Genomic DNA, 17,995 nt, shown 5'->3' on the forward strand with positions numbered 1-17,995 from the left:
TCTTACTGGTTACCCTTCCCTGGAGGGGATGCAGGCTTGTTTGGCGGAGTTTGCAGCCGGAGACACGCTCGACTAAGCTACGAGCAGCAGTAGCGGCGGCGGCAGCACATGGGGCAGGGGTGGCAGCATTCAGAGCCTCTGCAGCGCAGGGGGAGGGGAAAGGCAGGGGGTCGTCCGAGCCCCCGCAGGCTCTGGGGAATCAGGACCGGGCACCCCGAAAGCCAGGGGACTTCTGCTCCCCTTTCTGTCCCCGCTCCGCTCCGCGCTGTGGACAGGGACAGACACCTGGCGTCAAGGGAAAGGCTGGCACGGCAGAGCTGGAAGATGTGGGGAGGGGACAGGAGGGCTGGGAGGGAGGCTGGAGGCCTCTCGGAGCCCCCCTAAGCTCTCAGGGGGCTTCGGGGAAATGGAGGACACTTGGCTTTACCTTGTGCAATTACCAGACACTCGCTGCTTTCCAAGCCTGCCTTCTCCCTCCTCTCCCTCCTGCTCCAGGCTTTCCCTCAAACCCAAAACAGGCTGGTAACACCAGAAAGGTCTCTAGTTCCAGTCACAATACATGCCCCAGCTCCCCTCCCTTAGCCAGGAAAACAAAACCCCAGCCCCTCTGGGGGCCTGAAGGAAGACTGTGCGAGGTTAACCCTGTCCTGCCTCCTCTCTTCCACAGTGGAAATCAACTCCTTGTGTGAAGGGGATCATTGGCTGGGGATGGTTTGGGGGAGAGATCCACAAATTCACGTGGGCCATGGGTCAGAGACAGAATCAGTCCTGAGGTCCATAGCCAGGACCTTCTGAATTTTCAGGAAACGTGTTTGTGATCTAAACTTGGTGCCTGAGACAATTTGTCCCCTGCTTTTTGCCCTGTACTTCTTTTTGCTCAACCGCCCTCTCTGTCTTGCCTTCCTATCTGTTGCTCAGATGTTAGTTAACCTTGTAAGATGAAAGGGAGAAATTTGCCCTGGTGAAAAAAAAAAAGCAGTCTGAAATGTTCAGCTCTCCTCAGGAAACTCTTACTGTGGAGGCTGGCACACTCTTTTCATATCCGCATTCAGAAGCTAAATGAATACACACAACCATGCTTGTCCCCAGTCTTTGTTCAACCCTAAACAGGAAGGGGAAATCAATATTTGTGAATCCACACCTTCATCTGGTGGTGGTGTGCAAAGTCCTGTAAAGCAGTATGTAGTTTGAAGGAACTAGATGGAAGTAGTGCAGCAAGTTTTCTTGGGGGGAGGTGCTGGGTGTCACTCCTTTCCCTAATCCAAGCACCCCTGTGGCTCTTGTTTTGTGCTGTACAGGAGGAGGCGGGAGAGGCTGCTCTAAGGGAGGACATGGTGAGAATTATAATGAGCCTGCTCAGTCAGACTTGAATTTGAGATGATTGCAATGATGACATCAGGAGCACAAGGTATTTCCTTTGCAAGCAAACCACGATGCATTCTGAACAGGCTTCGGGATTCCTGTTGACGTTACTTCTGCAAACTGAATGGAAACAAAAGGGAGGGTAGGCTTTGCTAATTGTGCTGTGTGATCACTTGAATCACGATTGGGAAATCTTTTCATTATTCTAATAACTAAAAAGGCTTCAAAGAAGGCTTCTGAACCCTCCAAAAGATCACTTATCAAATATGTATCAATAAAGAACTACTTATATATTTATACACACAAATATATCATCTATATATGCATGTATACAACTTTTCCTCAGCATTCAAAACAGTTTCCAGTTTACTGGCATCTTCCTTGTACATTACTGGGAAAAACTAACATATAGACATATACTACTCAGTTGTGATTTGGAGTTCAGCCACGCTAACCCAAGCACTATTTTGTCTTTGTGCCATAACTAGCAGCAGTTAACTGATGAGGTGGATATTGTGCCGTAAACATCTGTCCACTGAGAACTCTCCTGAGATTACCAAACTCAAACAGACTGCTGAAAAGCCAACAGCATTAAATTCCTGCTAACATATGCAGGAAGTCTATAGTCTAGAGGTGAAATCTTCAGGTAGTTCATTACCAGAAACAGATCCTGATTGTTACTGTCTAAAGAAGAGAAATTTTCATGTGGCCATATGAATCCTTTATTATTAAACTGACCTTAGAGAGACATCACATCTCATATTTGTTTGACTTACAGTAACACTAAGTAGCTAATAATGACACAATACCATATTCCTGTTTCTTGTATCCTCTTAATGTTCCCATATTACCAAAAAGTGTCTGTAAGCTCTACATAAATGTTTGCTCTAGCTATATGGTTTAAAAACCTTGTGGCAAATCAATTGTGATCTGTCAGGTACATAAATGCATGACATCATGTAATTGTTTTGCAATTTTTTACCGTGTTATGATCATGGAAATCTTGCTCAATTATTTCGATGCTTCAGACCTGCAGTTTTGTCTAGTGGGCCGATTTATTCCCAAAGTAACTCATTTAAAATCAATAGGGTTACTCCAGAGATGGATTTGGCACAATGAGCGCATCTTTCACTGACAGCACAGCTGTTGCATAGAAACGTAACTATTATCTTATGCAAATAAAAGCCCTTTCACCCCTCAGTGATGTCGAATTCTCATGATAGGGAGAACTGGTGCCTTGAAGCTATAGTGTTTCAAGCTGTTACTCTGTCAACTTTTATAAGCTAAGTGGATTCAGTAATGTTTGATATTTAAATGAAAGACCACCAAGACAAAAAACTAAGTATAACATGATCAATCTACTTCAGTACCTGCATAAGAATTTTCAGGACTCGACTTTATATCAGTAGTTTATCAAACCGGTCTGCCTTTTCATTTAGGGCTCATTGTTCAGACTTAATATCCTCAGAGTCAGTGTTAGTTGAGAATCAGCGCCTTACAGGACTGGGCCTGTGACAGTCACAACACAATAGACAAGAGGCTTTCTATTACAAGCAGTCTCACTGAAAGAAAAATAAAATGTTAAGTGCCCTTTTACTGCTCATTAGTAATATGGCATGAGTGATTTAGAAGCTGTTCTGATGTAACTCAAAGAAAGCCATAGCAGAACAGATGAATAAATAGTTCTTATACCCACTTAAAACAGAAACAGGAACAGAAAAATGCATCAATAGTAGATAGAAATCATCTGTAACTTGTATGTTCCTTTTCTTGGATGCGCTGAAGAGATGAGACATGGTTAGATGGAAGTCTAGACAGTCTTTGTGTCATCATTTTGGAATATGCTCATTTGTGTATATAACTATTCAGTTTATGGTTAACTATATGGTTGTTTGAAATCTGGTATTTCTGATTGTGAAGATCATTCTTCATTCAGTTTATCGCTACAGGACTGCTGTTATTTACACTCAGACCAAGACAGTCAGAGAATAACCCAAGTGAAGTGCATCCTGTTCTTTATATACTATTGGCCCATCCTTCAGTAGGATGAATTTGGACAGGATCCAGTGCAGAATCCTTTTATAACTTCTTTATTCTCTAGGAAGCCTTCTGTCTAGGAGGACATTTAAAACCTTCTCTCTAGGATAACCTGAAGATCTTTTTTTCAGATGGTTTTCAGAAGCTTTAGTGTAGTTAGGAATCAAGAAGTTAACTAAGAATCAGGACTACTATGTACTGTGCAAGGAAAAGCAACTTACTATTTTTATTGTCTTCTACTGCATGCAGTTTCTTAGCACTTTTTAAGTCATAGCATGCAGTGCTGTGTCTTCATTCATTCCGGGATGAATCCACAGAACAGAAAATTTACTTATGGGCAGAAATGGTTTCAATGAAATCAGTAAGTCTACCTGAGGCAGCTACACCTTTGCCAGGATGGTATCTTCTCAGATCTGACCTGTTTGAGTTACCACAACCAGTCTGCAGGTTCCTTTGGCCAGTGACACTAAACAGAATACACTATGGATCCTGCCTTTCATATTCTAACATATCATTCATATCCTCAGACCCACTTTAAGCATCCACCCTCTAAATGCCAGAACAGGAGAGGTGGTACCTGGTTCACAGTTTGCAATCACCTTCTTCATCCTCAGTTCTTTTCTGGTAACCATTCCTCATTAGCCAGACTCCAGCTTTCAGACACCTGTTATATCAATCCCTTTGTATGGCCAGCAAGGACTACAGTGGAGTAGTTACCTCACATTTTTATTCTATCTAAAAAAGTACAGTACATGAACATTATTAGTGTAATAGTATAATGTAGCAATTTTTTTTCAGTAAAAGATCTGCCATGTAAAAAAGTATGAACTCAAGCTGCATAGTATTGAGTCTCTGTCTGAACCCACTTACATCTGTTTCACATTAGTTTAATTTGACTTCAGTACAATTACTCCTGAATCATAGTCATGAGAGAATTACAATCTGGCTCTTAGTTTTTCCATTATGTCCCTGAAGAATCTTCATAAGATCAAAGGCTGATATCTGACAAAAATAGCAAGCCTGATTAATAAAAACAAGCCACCAAATTCATTTTATAGCAGTTCTATTCTGTTCCCTCACGTCATTTTTTTACGATTTCTTACTAGATAGATAGATGATGCTTTACCTTAGCAGGTTGATAACTTTCCTCTATATTAAACAGGAAATTTGGGGGTTAGCTTTCGGAGATACCTACGTTTCTTTGACATTCACACCACTAACGAAAGGAAGGGTGCACGCAGAAGTCAGCCCCGCCTGCTGACGGCCTTCAGGACCCTGGACAGTTACGAGCTGGCGGGCAGCCCTCTGCCACCCGGCCGTCCATTTACCCACCGGTCCCGCTGGCGCCAGGGCTCTGGGCGGACCCCTGGGGCTGATTGTACGGCAGAAACAAGCGATGCAAGAAAACGTGGATATGAGCCTCCCTGGTGCATGAGCTTCCTGGCCCCACGTGAGAGTTTGGCCTGCCAAGGCAATGCAGTGTCAATGCAGTGACAGTGCAGACTTTGTAAAAGAGCGTAGCAGCAGGCACAGGGGAAGAGTAGCACACAACGTATCCGGAGAGGGAAAATAAGGGGCAGCGGATGAAGGGCAGACGACATCAGGAAGTACATACACACTGACAGAAGTATGGGCAACCATGCTAGTGACGAGGTAAAAAGGGAACGGGAAAACCCCAAAGCCTGTGATACGAATGAAGGATTGGAGAATAGATGGCCTTGACGTGAAAAGGGTAAGGATAAACGGGTGGGACACAGACTCTTTAGCTTGAAGGCAGAATGGGGGATAAATGAGTGGAAGTGTTTAATGCACAACAGAAATATATTAAATCACATCTGCATATATAGGACGCTTCCAAGGAGTAGTATAAAATTGCACTACTTGAGTATATCAAAGAAAATAGAGCCAAATAACATGGTTTTATGTATAGACTTGTTGCTCTAATGCTTTTTTGTTTAATGCCTCCAGGCCTAAGAAATACACTTACAAAGCATTGTACTTAGAACACGCAGGGATCTTGGGCAAGACTTCAGATTATTTTCTGTATTGCTGCATAGCCTATTTCCTTTTTAATCTGCAGGACTAGTAGAACTAATTCAGCTAGATGGAAGAATGCTTATCCTGTACTCTGACCTTACTTCCTGCAGACATGACAGCAGCCTTATCAGCCAGTAGGGCAGGGCAAGGGGCCAAACACACCAAAGACATTAATGCTGGTCTCAGAAGCATTGTCTTACCTCCCATTTTACTGAAAACTTCCATCATTTCTTAGAATCAAGTATGCCACTAATTGCAGCTGTTCCTTTCAGTGTTTTTCAATGCAGTATATCATCTCAGCAGCCTATTAAATGCAGGGATTAATGCAGCTATAGAATAGTTAAAGTAGGGAGGAACAATCTGCACAGACACCATTCACTGTGACCAGTCCTCCTATAGCTTTCAGTCGTGCCTATTTCTTTTCTACTCTGAACAGCAGGGGAAGAAAGAAGCTATACTGAGCATTTAAAGGGCTAACTACAACTCTTGCATTAATCATCATCACTTTTACAGTACTTAGAAGAGCTTTACTACTTTCTAAATTAGGTAACGTATTTCTCACATGGCTCGTGTAGTAAGAAGCTGTTCCCAAAATATGAAAGCCATGGTATTTAGTATGGAGCTGTGGAATAAGAAATGAGAGGAGGCTTCCTATTCAGTTTCACTCCCAGCACTCTCCCCCACCTTCCCTCAACTTTGTAGCCCAGGACATGCATCTTTTCAGCCACACAGATGTAGAACTTTTGCAACCAGTAGTTTAGCCATCGTTTGAAAGGCTAACACTCTGAATTGCCTGGATCTTTGTATCTGCACACCTCTGGCACCTTCAATGCTGGATGTCTTGGGGGAAAATGACTTTGAAATAGGATGATACTTCAAGCAAAATTGAATCAATAAATTATTATTCTGTTGTAGGAAGAGTGGGGGCTATATTCTGAGTGTAAATTAGAAAACATTAATATTAATTATAGAAACAGTGTGTCAGGCACTATAATAACAATCAGGAAAACAGCTCATGACTGCATGTCTTCACATACTAGCAAGGAAAAAGCTATTCCTGCATTTCTGAAGATGCATAGCCTAACAGTAGGTGCATCCCAATTTGAGTTTCTACACAAATTGTACACACACACACACACACACATATATAGTCATGAACAAGAAACACAAATACAAACCCGTGAGTAGAATCTAGTGGACTTGGTAAAAAAGAGAGCAATTAAAAGACTAGATTCATCCTAGTATATAACATCACCTTCTACAACAACTACCCTGATGAAGATATTCTCCATTTCATTAACTGTTTCATAGTATTTTATAGTGGAATTACAGCAGTTTAGATGTAACATGGCAAGAGACTGCAGTGTTATTCACACATGGCATACTGTCAGCAAAGTGAGAAGCTCACTGTGAATCAACCCATAGGCAGTGGCTTCTCACAGTTAGCAGATCCGCTACAGCCTACAGACCAACAGGTGACATGCATTTCATTCTGCTACCCGTGAAAAGAAATGTGTCACCATATATAATTATAGTAAGCTTCTGGACTATGTGTAGTCTGGGAATATAAAGGCAATGAAGAGATTATGTGAGTTGGGAATTGTACTGAGATAATACATCTTTATGTTGAAGAATGGAAAAATGTAATGTACATTAACTTCCTAAGCTAACGGTTGCAGGGTGTCTACAAGCAGCCTCCTTTATCCATTTACATTTTGAATGCACACATTCTTTAAGCCTTTTATGGAGTAATTCAGGAATGCATCCTTACAGCTCTAAAACAACTGCAGTTACTTCTGTATGTAATACATACATAGAAAAGTCTTGGGAACTTCTGTTTAAAAGGAACAATATAAACCACTATATATCTTTTACTTCTTTACATTGTATTTGTCTGTAAAGATCCCGTTTAGTAGTTCTAATCTGCTTCCTTACTATACAGAATAATGCAATGCAGGTAATCTCTAGTTCCCAGAGACTTAACACGGTTGTTGAACAGTCAGATCAAAATTACTTGTATTACAAAATGCATGTACAACTCAGATAAGCACTCTGGGTTTTTTTTCTTTTTTTTCTTTTTTATTGTCACAAAGAAATAGCTTCACAAGGCTGTCTATTAAGGGAAAGACCTCCCCCTCATTTAGAACACTTCTTTGAAATACTAAAGAGTAGTGGGGATTGGTGACTGTTTTATTACAGCAGCTGTCAACCAAAGCTTTCAAAAGTGACAAGTAATTTCCATCCCCAGCTGAAGACACCTTGAAAAAAACAGTTTTCAGACAGCGCTGAGTATTCACTCTGAGAAAAAGATGCCCCTTTAAAACATCTCCAGTTGACCATTCAAGAATTCAGGAATCCAAACCAATTAGCCCTGATCCATAGTTGTAAATGACTACAGCACAAGTTCCCAAAGGTATTTAGGCAAGGAAGTCTGATTGAGTCAATGGCAGTTAGGCACCTAAATATCTTGTGGATCTCATTTTAAGCACACACCACCAAATCCATCAGTACTGTAACCATGCTAATGGAATTAAAGAAGAAAAGAATTTAGCACAGAACTATGTTGGCAAGCATTTTGGGTAAAGGAAGGCGATGGAATGAATGAAGGCTCTGTCACCACCATAATTAGCTATCTGCACAGACAGTGGTAAAAACGGACTCCACTGTAGAGTTCAGAAGCAGTGCAAAAGTGTACATTTATGGTGCAAGTTTTCTGAATGCCAAGTTGGAACTCAGAGCAGCTATGGTTATAAAAATGTTGACAGAAATTTGACTCTACTAACATTAGATGCCGCTAAATATATAAACAGGCATGGAAGTCTGCTATTACAGGTCCTTGCTAGATAGATCAATAACTTGCCTTTGCCAATGCCTGTACTTGATATTTCAAGGAGAAACATAATACAGCTAATTCTATTTTCTTTAGCATCTTCCAGCTGAGTATCTGAAAACATTCTACTAGCAAAAGTGAATCATGGAAACCTTTTAGAATAAATATTATTATGGCCATTTAAAGATGAAGTAATTGGTATATAGAATGGTCTAGCATCTCATCTAATTTCATGAGAATCCTGAACACAGTGAAAAATGAAAATGAGGTTTTCCAAAGCCCAACCACTTAATCAGAAAAAAAGGGTAATTTTATGACATAAGAACCCAGACTGGTATACTGAAAAATATTGTTGTTAAAGAAATAATATAAGAATCAAGACATATACATATCTGTCACTATCATTTTGCTTGGTGAGAATATACCTCTTATTCCAGCAGTTTATTCCATACAAAATCTTTGCATAAAACCACCCTCCCACTACATTACCACAAACATCTATAAATTATACATGTTGGTTATTTGGGTTATAAATCAGCATTTCATATTACTTTCTGGCAATATAACATTATCCTTTAATTATAATAAATATCTAATTCTTGATTTTGTAACAGTCCGAAAAGAATAAATCACAAAGGCCCTTTAATTTTTCATTTTGTGTAATCACAGAAATCTATACCTGCCAATTTATACTTGTATGTCAACTTCCTTTTTCTCACTCCCATAATTCTTTTTGTCTTTTTGATCTTCATTCCACTGTCTTGAGAAGCAGTGGCCAAAACTGAATGAAACACAGATATGTTCAGTAAAGTTCTATTGCAACTTTATTTAATTACAAAGCAAACTTTTTTTGCATTATCTTCCATGCTTTTCAACATCATAATGCATTTTGTTTCTCTCATAACTGGGTAAAGACATACACTCAAGGCAAACTACAGAAAAGCTGGGACCCTACTGTTTCCTCATTTCTTGTAGGAAATTCACTGAAGCACTGAAATCAGTACTCACTTAAGCTGTGACAAACTCTAAAACAAACGAGGTGATATTTGGTATTTGACTCTTCAACAGGTTTTTTCTGCTTCAGAGGTGCGGCATCTTCATGGCAGATAGGACTTGGTTTGGTTCTGCTTCACTCTGATTTGGGATGGATATTTAAACAAGTGGGGTTTTTTCTTTGTTTATGCAACGAGCACAAAACAACAAGTTTTGAGATACAGTGAATAGGTGCTTTGTGCATGAAAATTCCCTAAGATTGTGGCTGTTTGTCACAAAATTTTCCAAAATCAATAATATTTCAGTTTTGGCCTTAGGAATGATGTCATTAAAATAAACATCTATTTTTGGCCTACTTTATCCTCTACCGTGACATTCATTATTCATTAATCAGGGGTTACTAATAAAAGGCAGTCAACTTCCTTATGTTAGTAGTTGTTTCTGATTCACACATAGTGGTAGGAGGAAATCCAGCTGTTGCAAACATTGGTTACACAACAGTCTGACAGCCCATAGCATCTTTAGAGCTGGAAAGGCTGCCATGGGAACTGACAAAAGTAAACCAATATAGCTATATATTTCATTATTTTGGAGAAACAAGTTTTCAGATCAGTAACACTGCAGCAGTCACAACACAGCAAACATGGGCTAGTTACCAGCAATGTAATCCTCAAAACCTACTGAAATCCAAAAGAAATGGCCATTGAAATCTTCAAATGAAAGGGAAATTATCAGTAGCAAAAAAAAAAAGGCAGTCTAGCTCTACTTTCAGCAAATGAAACGACAATCATTTTTTCTTACACACAAAGAAAAAACAGTAGAATTGACATGGCTGAACTACCTCCATCCCCATTTGTACTTTGTAAATCAAAGATTTTTGCTACTGTCTCAACTTTTACTAAAAGAACCAATTTTTCTTCAGTCATTTCCAAAGCAACAAGGAAAATATATCTCTATATCTGCAAATCTAAGACAACGGTCTTAGAGGGAGCCTTGCATTCACCTCCATTTTGTTTTGATCATGACTGCTTTGTTTTATATGTGTCATCTTCCTTCTGAGATATTTTATTCCACCTAAATATTGTTAATGTTGTTAAGGCCAAGAACAACTGAGGCTATTTAAAACTTGCATTAAGCCTTAATCAGTCAAGTAACTTGTGTCTTAAATTGCTATCTCCTCAATCCCTAGACTTAGAGATATGATTAACGAACACCATTAAGAATGAAATTACTATACCTCCAGTAAGTGAATAGAAATTCCTTCCCCATAACTTCCGCTGAGGTGGAAAGAACCTGCTAATATTTTCTAACTCATGGTATTCATGTATAGTTTAGTAGGTACTTACTGAAGAGCATGTTGCCTTATGGTTATCAGATGTCTTAGCCCTTCATGGATGAAGGTGAGGACACTGGTCCTTATCTATCAGACAGAGTGAGCTTAGGAAGTTTCACAACACAGTGAAGTTTCTCCAGAAATCCTTCCATAGTTCTGAGAAAACTGAAAAAAGGAAAAGAGAATTGTATGGGGGAGAGGAACATGACTAACCATAACCAAGCTACCAAGCTGAAGGTGATACCAAATAACTGGAAAACTGTGAACATAGTATCTGTAACCTAGAAAGGAGGAAAATGATCCAAGTGGTGACAGGCCTGATAGTTTGACCTCAACACTCTTCAAGGATGTATTTTAAAGAAAGCAGAAACCAAGGGCGTGTAGAAGCAATTAGTAAGTGCAATAAAACCGAATAGGTTTTATTAACCAAATAGAACCTGAGAGGTTCTTGAGATGCACTTAGCTAAGAGGGAGACAAAACAGGTTTTCTTGATAGGTTAACTACATGGATTGGAGAGAGGTTACTGGTGATGATCCTGGAAGACCAATCTTGGAAGACTTTTGATACTTTCACAGTAGATTTTGTAAAATAGCTAATTGTGCATATTTATAATGTATGGGATGTGGGAATGACAGAAATTGGAAGGTATTGTCAATACTGAGAAGGAACAGATTATAATTTGGAAAGTATTTATTAATACTGCAAATTTGTGTGGTACAGATTAGAACACAATTAGCGTTAGTAGCACCAAGTGCAAAGGCATGCATTGGAGGACAAAAAAGAATTGTTATTATGAAGAGTAGATGACACAGGGGGGAAGACACATGGGAATATTAACTGAACATGGGAAGTCTTGGAAAATAAAATTCATATGAATCAGGTAAATACTTCTAGCACAGATCTTACCAGAACATATGAAGAAAAACATGAACTGGGGGAATGGGAATCCTAAATTCTGAAAAGTGAATAGAAGAGCATGAGACTAATACTGGTACAACATTAACTGAGTATACACTGATCATTAATTTAAAGGTTTCTAGCCATCTAAGGAACTGAATTTTTGAGCAAACTTTTAAAGAGGGCTACAAGAATAAAAGCATACAACTTTTAAGACAGAGATTGAAGAGCTTATGGAAGAGATTTATATGATGATGTTGTCTGTCATTAAAGAAACAATTATAACGCATAAGACTTCTCCCTACCCTAGTCCTATTTTCCTTTATTTCTACATTGTATAACTGATTTGCTTACTCAGAGTAAATTCAACCCCTTCTAGTCTTGTGTGGAATTGCTATACTCTGTTACAGATATTCATGTTTAACATTAAAAATCACTGGCCCTACTGGCTTCTGTGACATTAGATTAGGGATAAATATTATTCTATGTTTAGGTCTCATCCATATCATGTAATCTGCAGGTTTTATATTTATTATTCAAAGGAGAGGTGTCATTTCTGTTTCTATTGGCGATAAGCACAGTGCAAAAATACTCATCACAAAAATACAGAGAAGTGCACTAACTCTAACTGTCTCCATTTTTACTACCAACTATGAATCACATTAAGGTGATTTAGACTGCAACCTACTCAGGCACTCAAATTGGTGTATGCAAGGTCACACAAGTCACTGGTAAAGCTATAAACAGACCCTGAGCATCCTGACTCTTGGGCCTGTGAAACATCCATCAAACTGAAGTCCCTTTCTTTTCTGATGCATGTAATGTGTTAATGGGAAGGAAAAAAAAAAAAGGTTTTATACCAAATTTTAAAACAGTAAAATTCAGGTTCTGTCTAAATCTGAACATGGATATTCCTGAAGTCTTATGATGTCAGTAACAACATACAAATTCAGTAAATAGCAGATGTTTTCCTTGGAATATAACTTTTAGCTGAAGGGAAGTCCTAGACAATGTAACAGAAAGTACTTATGGCAATTCTTCCTAAGATTTTTTTTTTAGTATTAATGAAATGATTCCACAGAAAAATTATTCTTAGAGGATTTCATTGTAACAGTTAAACTTCACACACTCCATTTTGATTCCTGCCATTTTCTTGCCCATTGCTTTCTTTCACACACAGTTACAAGTCGTTAACGTGACCAAAATTGCTATTACTTATGAAACACGGCATGCAAGAGATTTTCTGTCTGTTTTCTTTATCTTCCAGTATGCATAAACACACAGGCAATGTCATTACAGTACCTTTTTAAAGTGAAATGAAACCCCCAAACTCTTCCAGTTGGGAATTTCAGCCTATTTCTAGTAAAGCTGTATTTCACATTCACACAGATACTGAAAACGTATCAAAGTGCTGTGGAAAATCATAGTATATCTGTATCGTCTTTTGTAGGTAATTCTAAAGCTGCCTTTGAGAATTCCTCTTCTTGACCTTAGCAAAGCTGAAGGAACTCTCTTCAGCACATAGGATCCCATTTCTTCAAGCATGTGCATGGACTAATACACTGCTAGGCAAGCCTGAGCATGCTGTAGGAGCTTTGTAGAAGGTGGATGGGCCACACAAAATGCCACGCTGACATTCTTCTGTCTGCCTGCTGGGTAGACACAGACGATCCATCTCAGCCTAAGCAGGAATAGCATCACTGGATTTAATGGAGTTGTATCATTTATATATGTCTAATCTGAGTCCTAATTTTCTGATATTGACTAAAATATTAAAAATATGTTTTCATCCTTTTTCTCATTAATTACTATGAGTAAGCATTTTCACGTGGCACAATAGGTAAATCTATTAGAAAATAAAGCATTTCTTATGGTCTAGACAACTGAGTTATGACATTTACATAGGCTTTTTTCCCTTTAAAATTCCAATTACTCCATTAGCTACTGCAGTCTGCTTTCTTTAATACCTAATAGTTCAAGTAAAATAATAAGAAAAGAACAGCCCTCAGCAGTCAGCCCTAATAAAGGACAGTTTTTCACGTACAAGCCTCCTGTCTGCAAACTTTCATGGGAACAGTAGATAAACAGAAAATGACACAGTGTAAGAATAAATATAAGCAGATCTTGAGTCACCCCAGCTACTAGGTTTTACATTACAGCTGACAATAACTTCTTATATAATTTATAGAGTTTTCTTCCTTGCCACATTTAAAAATACTCTTCTATCACGGGGATGGATGCATTATAACACTCTGTATAGATCTGAAGAGAAAGAATAGTTGTACAGAGTAGGTCTGCACAGCAGCTTCCTGAAGGGGTTTTGGTAGTAGTTACTCATACTGCAAGGGAGACTTTTTCTTCTAAGCTGATAACTAGTATGGCGGTTTAACACTGTGTTCATAGAAACCTTATGTCTTTATATATTCTTATAGTTCTCCTCATCTTCCTTATCACATTCCCTCTTACTTTAAGTTAGCTCCCTTATTGCATTCTAAATTACAGGGTATTAAAAACTGCAGGTTTTAAGACATGGACCATTTCCCCTGAATGGTTTCTGCATCATCTTTCCCACTGGAGCCCTAGCTTTACAAAAATCTTTGACTACTGCTGCCATCCAGACAATAACAAAACAACTAAATGCGTTGCCACGAAGAAAGGGAAAGAGTCTCCAGCCCTGCCAGAACACATAACTGTCTATCATTTAGAAAGTTGCAATGATATTTCAAGACTGTACATGATTTCAAATAACTCGAAGAACCATACGACCAAAGAACATGCAGCAAACATGAGGCAGAAAAGAACCTACCATTCCTCCTGGAAAAGTATGCTTTTTTTTTTAAAAAAAAAAAACACTATTTCACTAGTTATTGTCTTTTTTCCCCCTCACACCAGCTGCATGACAGCTACTCCAATTGTTCAACTCAAGAATTTCCTAAGTAGGTAGCAAAAAAACCTGCTCAGACAGCCTGTTTAAATGCATTTAGAAAGCATTGCCTCCTCTGATCTTTCAGGGAAATATTTTTCTTTCCAGTTAGCCGTAGAGGAACGGATTGCAAGGTCAGCGGTCTGAATGTGCTGGCTGAGGACTGCTGCAAGTCAGTGGCAGCCTGCTGCGATCAGCAGCGAGGGGCTTGGAACACTGACACCCCAAGCCACAGGTGGGTGACAAACCCGCACTGAGAAAGGGCACTGTTGCCAAATAAAAATTCAATTAAACCCGGGAGATTTATTTCCATCATAAAGTACACAGTGTGATGAATTTAGGGCTTTTCCAGAACACTCTGTGAATATGGTGTGCAGATCTGGTTGTTGGGATGTTTTCTGCCTGCATACGTAGGCTTACTTTGATAGACAGCTGTAAGGAAAAGCAAGCATGAAAGAAAATCAATGGCTTGAAGTAAGCAAAGACTCAAAAAAACTGCGGATCTGAATTTTCCAATGTACATACAAACTATTTTTTCCAAGAAAGCCAAATCACACAAATGCAGAGTTCTGACATTATGAACAGATCTCTGTCCCAAGTGAGCAGGTAACTGTTTGAGGTCCTGCCAGACGCACAGTCTTTTTCAGAGGAAACTCATCCTGTCTCTGGGTTAAGCATGCAAAAGAAAGTGGGCATCATATGGGTATTTCCTTTTTTTGAAATCTTTTTCTCTAACGACTTTATTTCTTCCACAAAAATAAACACTACCCTGAGCTTAAAAATGCTGTTTTGTTGCTGAATACAATTAACTGTATATTTTCCCAGCAGTTAGGTGTCTACACTGGATGATACACAGGGCAGAGGTAGTAGGCAAGAAGGCGACAGTTCTGTAAGTGCGTGTCAGGGTAGGGACAGATGCCCATCTACACTTGCAAGTGTGATTCTCATAATATATGCTTTCATTCCCTCCCAGTGTAGATGCATTTTGAAACCATGTTCTGTTGTAATGCATTCCAAGGAAAAGGGGAAAATGCCCTGCTGAAAAAGACAGCCAACAACATTCAGTGCTGTGTTTCCTCTTTTATAATTGGAAAAGGACAGATCTTACAGGTTTTGTAGTGTTATTGCTTCTTCGACAATGGCAGGCTCTCTGCAGCGATCTGTGTTATTTATTTCTGTACTTGTTTGGATGGATCAAAGTTCAGGACAGATTCAGTTTTTGTTAAGGCTTATTTTTATTTAGTACATGTTACAGTACTTAATGTGTTAGCACATCACTATACATCTGGGTTACTTTTTAATTACACTTAAAATATATATACTCTCACAGACCAAAAGGAGCCAAAGTCCAAAGGACCATAAGTCAGACCAATTAGAAATACATAAAGCTTTGGTATGTGTTGCCATTGGAGGTCAAAAATTTCAGAGCCAGGACATCTCTAGGATGCTGTGGCTGCTGATTGAGAGGGAAGTAGTGGAAATCGCTACATTCCCTCAGCGTTGCCTAGAAACCAGGGGAATAGTTGTGATATGTTTCTAAAAATGCTCACTTACATTTCGGTGTTTTAATTATCTACATGGTGGAAAAAAGTATAGGAACAATAGGGAGGAGACTATGACAAATCTGCCATTTGGGTCGGACAGAACAGCCTACTTAACTTCATGTTGGGTACCACACACTGAGAATTCGGGAACCTGAAAATCAGAATTCAGATAATGAAACAAAAAAAGTATTTAAAAAGTATAAAAATATTTCTATGAGCAGTTCATTTTAAAAAAAAAAAGAAAACGGAGGAGTGTTTTGGGTAGCATGATCTCTGCAGCCAATAGAGAGTATTACAGCTAATGGTTAGGATACCACGTAGAGGCGAGAATCTCGTGCACTTATATTCTCTCTGGTATCTTCAGGTATCTGAAATGGAAAATGTTTTAAGAGTATCTCTACCTATACAATCTACAGATTTAACTATTTGGATTATATCAAAGTCTAAACCAGAGACCCTGAAACACAAGAACTATGGCAACTAATTTCCTGAAGCCTTTTCCCCAAATCTCTAATTTTACATGCAGTCAAAAATCTGCTTCAGAGAAAAACAAAACAAAACAAAACAAAACACAACCTGTTGGATTTGGGGCTTTCTGGATTTGTAGGTTTTGCATGGAGGAGTGAGAACAGATACTCTCCATGACATTGCCCTCACATCCAAGAGACATAAGAGAAAAATGACAAAATGCTATCAAATTATTTTGTTTTGACAAAAAGGTAAGATGTTTGTGGCATCATGGTTGATGGTAGTTGAAATGCCATAGGAATAGACACTTTATAAAAAAACCCAGAAAGACAGACGACCACCAGAGGACAGAGGACTGACGGGTTTACAAGGCATATATTCCCTCTCCTGACCTCTCCCAGACAAATTTAAGACGAACTACATTTATAGATGTTTTTACAGAAAACAGAATTAGACTGCCAAAATGATTACTACAATGTGAAGCACAAGAACTAAGGCCATATCCAAAGAGTACTTCATATAAAGGGAGTATCTAAAATTATAAGGGAAATCACAGGCTGACCACCAACAGCTAGGGGTTAGCAAGACATTTCAGCTAACATTCAGTATCGACTACTGAAAAGTTTTCTGAAGTATTTGGTAGAATCTACACAAAGTACTGGGGTAGATAAACTACAGGTTTCATCTAGCATGAATGCTTGTGTGACTTACTGGGAGCTTTGGATGAGGCAGAAATAAGGAAAAAAAATTGTTTTAAAATACCATCCCCTTGATTTTGCTATGATTTTGAACTACATTCAAACTGTTTTTCCTAGCATGTAAGGAAGGGTAGCAAATCACACAAACCCCCCCTGTATTTAGCCTATAATTAATAATCATTTCTAGATGGTGAAGGGGAATAACTCTCCAGCTGGGATGACACATAGCCTTTTTTGAGGTGTCTGGCTACGGAGGTGACTGCAGTACCCCTGGCCGATCAGTGAGAAAAACTTCAGACAAAATGTACACACAAAAGGTTTTATTGCAAAAATCCTCGGAGGTTTCACATTAAGGAAAATAGCAACCTGCCTGACAAAAAGTAAATACCAGCCTATCGCTTCTTCAAAATGATAAAATCCAACACATCAGCATGAATATATTCATCAGTGACAGGATCAAATGCTGCTTTTCAAAAGTTTACTTTTGTGGTTCATTTCTAAGGTGCTGTTTATTTTGAAAGATACTGAGAATGAATTTCTTCAGTGTAATGCACTGGGAATGCTCTAGGCTCTCGATTTGTCATTCACTCCTCTGAAATACGAGCAATTTGCCTTAAATCACTCCGTGGCATCCATTATTCTTCGACTTCCTGTCAAGTTACAAGAAAAAGGCCTAAATAATTAGGGCACCTTTCACTGACGAGGCAAAACTTTCGCTTGGCTGCAATGCACCGCTTGAAGAGACATCTTGGGGCCGAGTCCGAGGGGTGAGGGGGCATCCGCAGCGCCCTGTGCCTCCTCCACCCCGCCAACCCGGCGCTGGGGCTGCGAGGGCGGGCACCCCTCACGGCGAGTCCGGAGGCCGCTGGCTG

The sequence above is a fragment of the Aptenodytes forsteri genome, unplaced genomic scaffold (assembly GCF_000699145.1).
Source record: "Aptenodytes forsteri isolate BGI_AS27 unplaced genomic scaffold, ASM69914v1 Scaffold193, whole genome shotgun sequence".
Classification (NCBI taxonomy): domain Eukaryota; kingdom Metazoa; phylum Chordata; class Aves; order Sphenisciformes; family Spheniscidae; genus Aptenodytes; species Aptenodytes forsteri.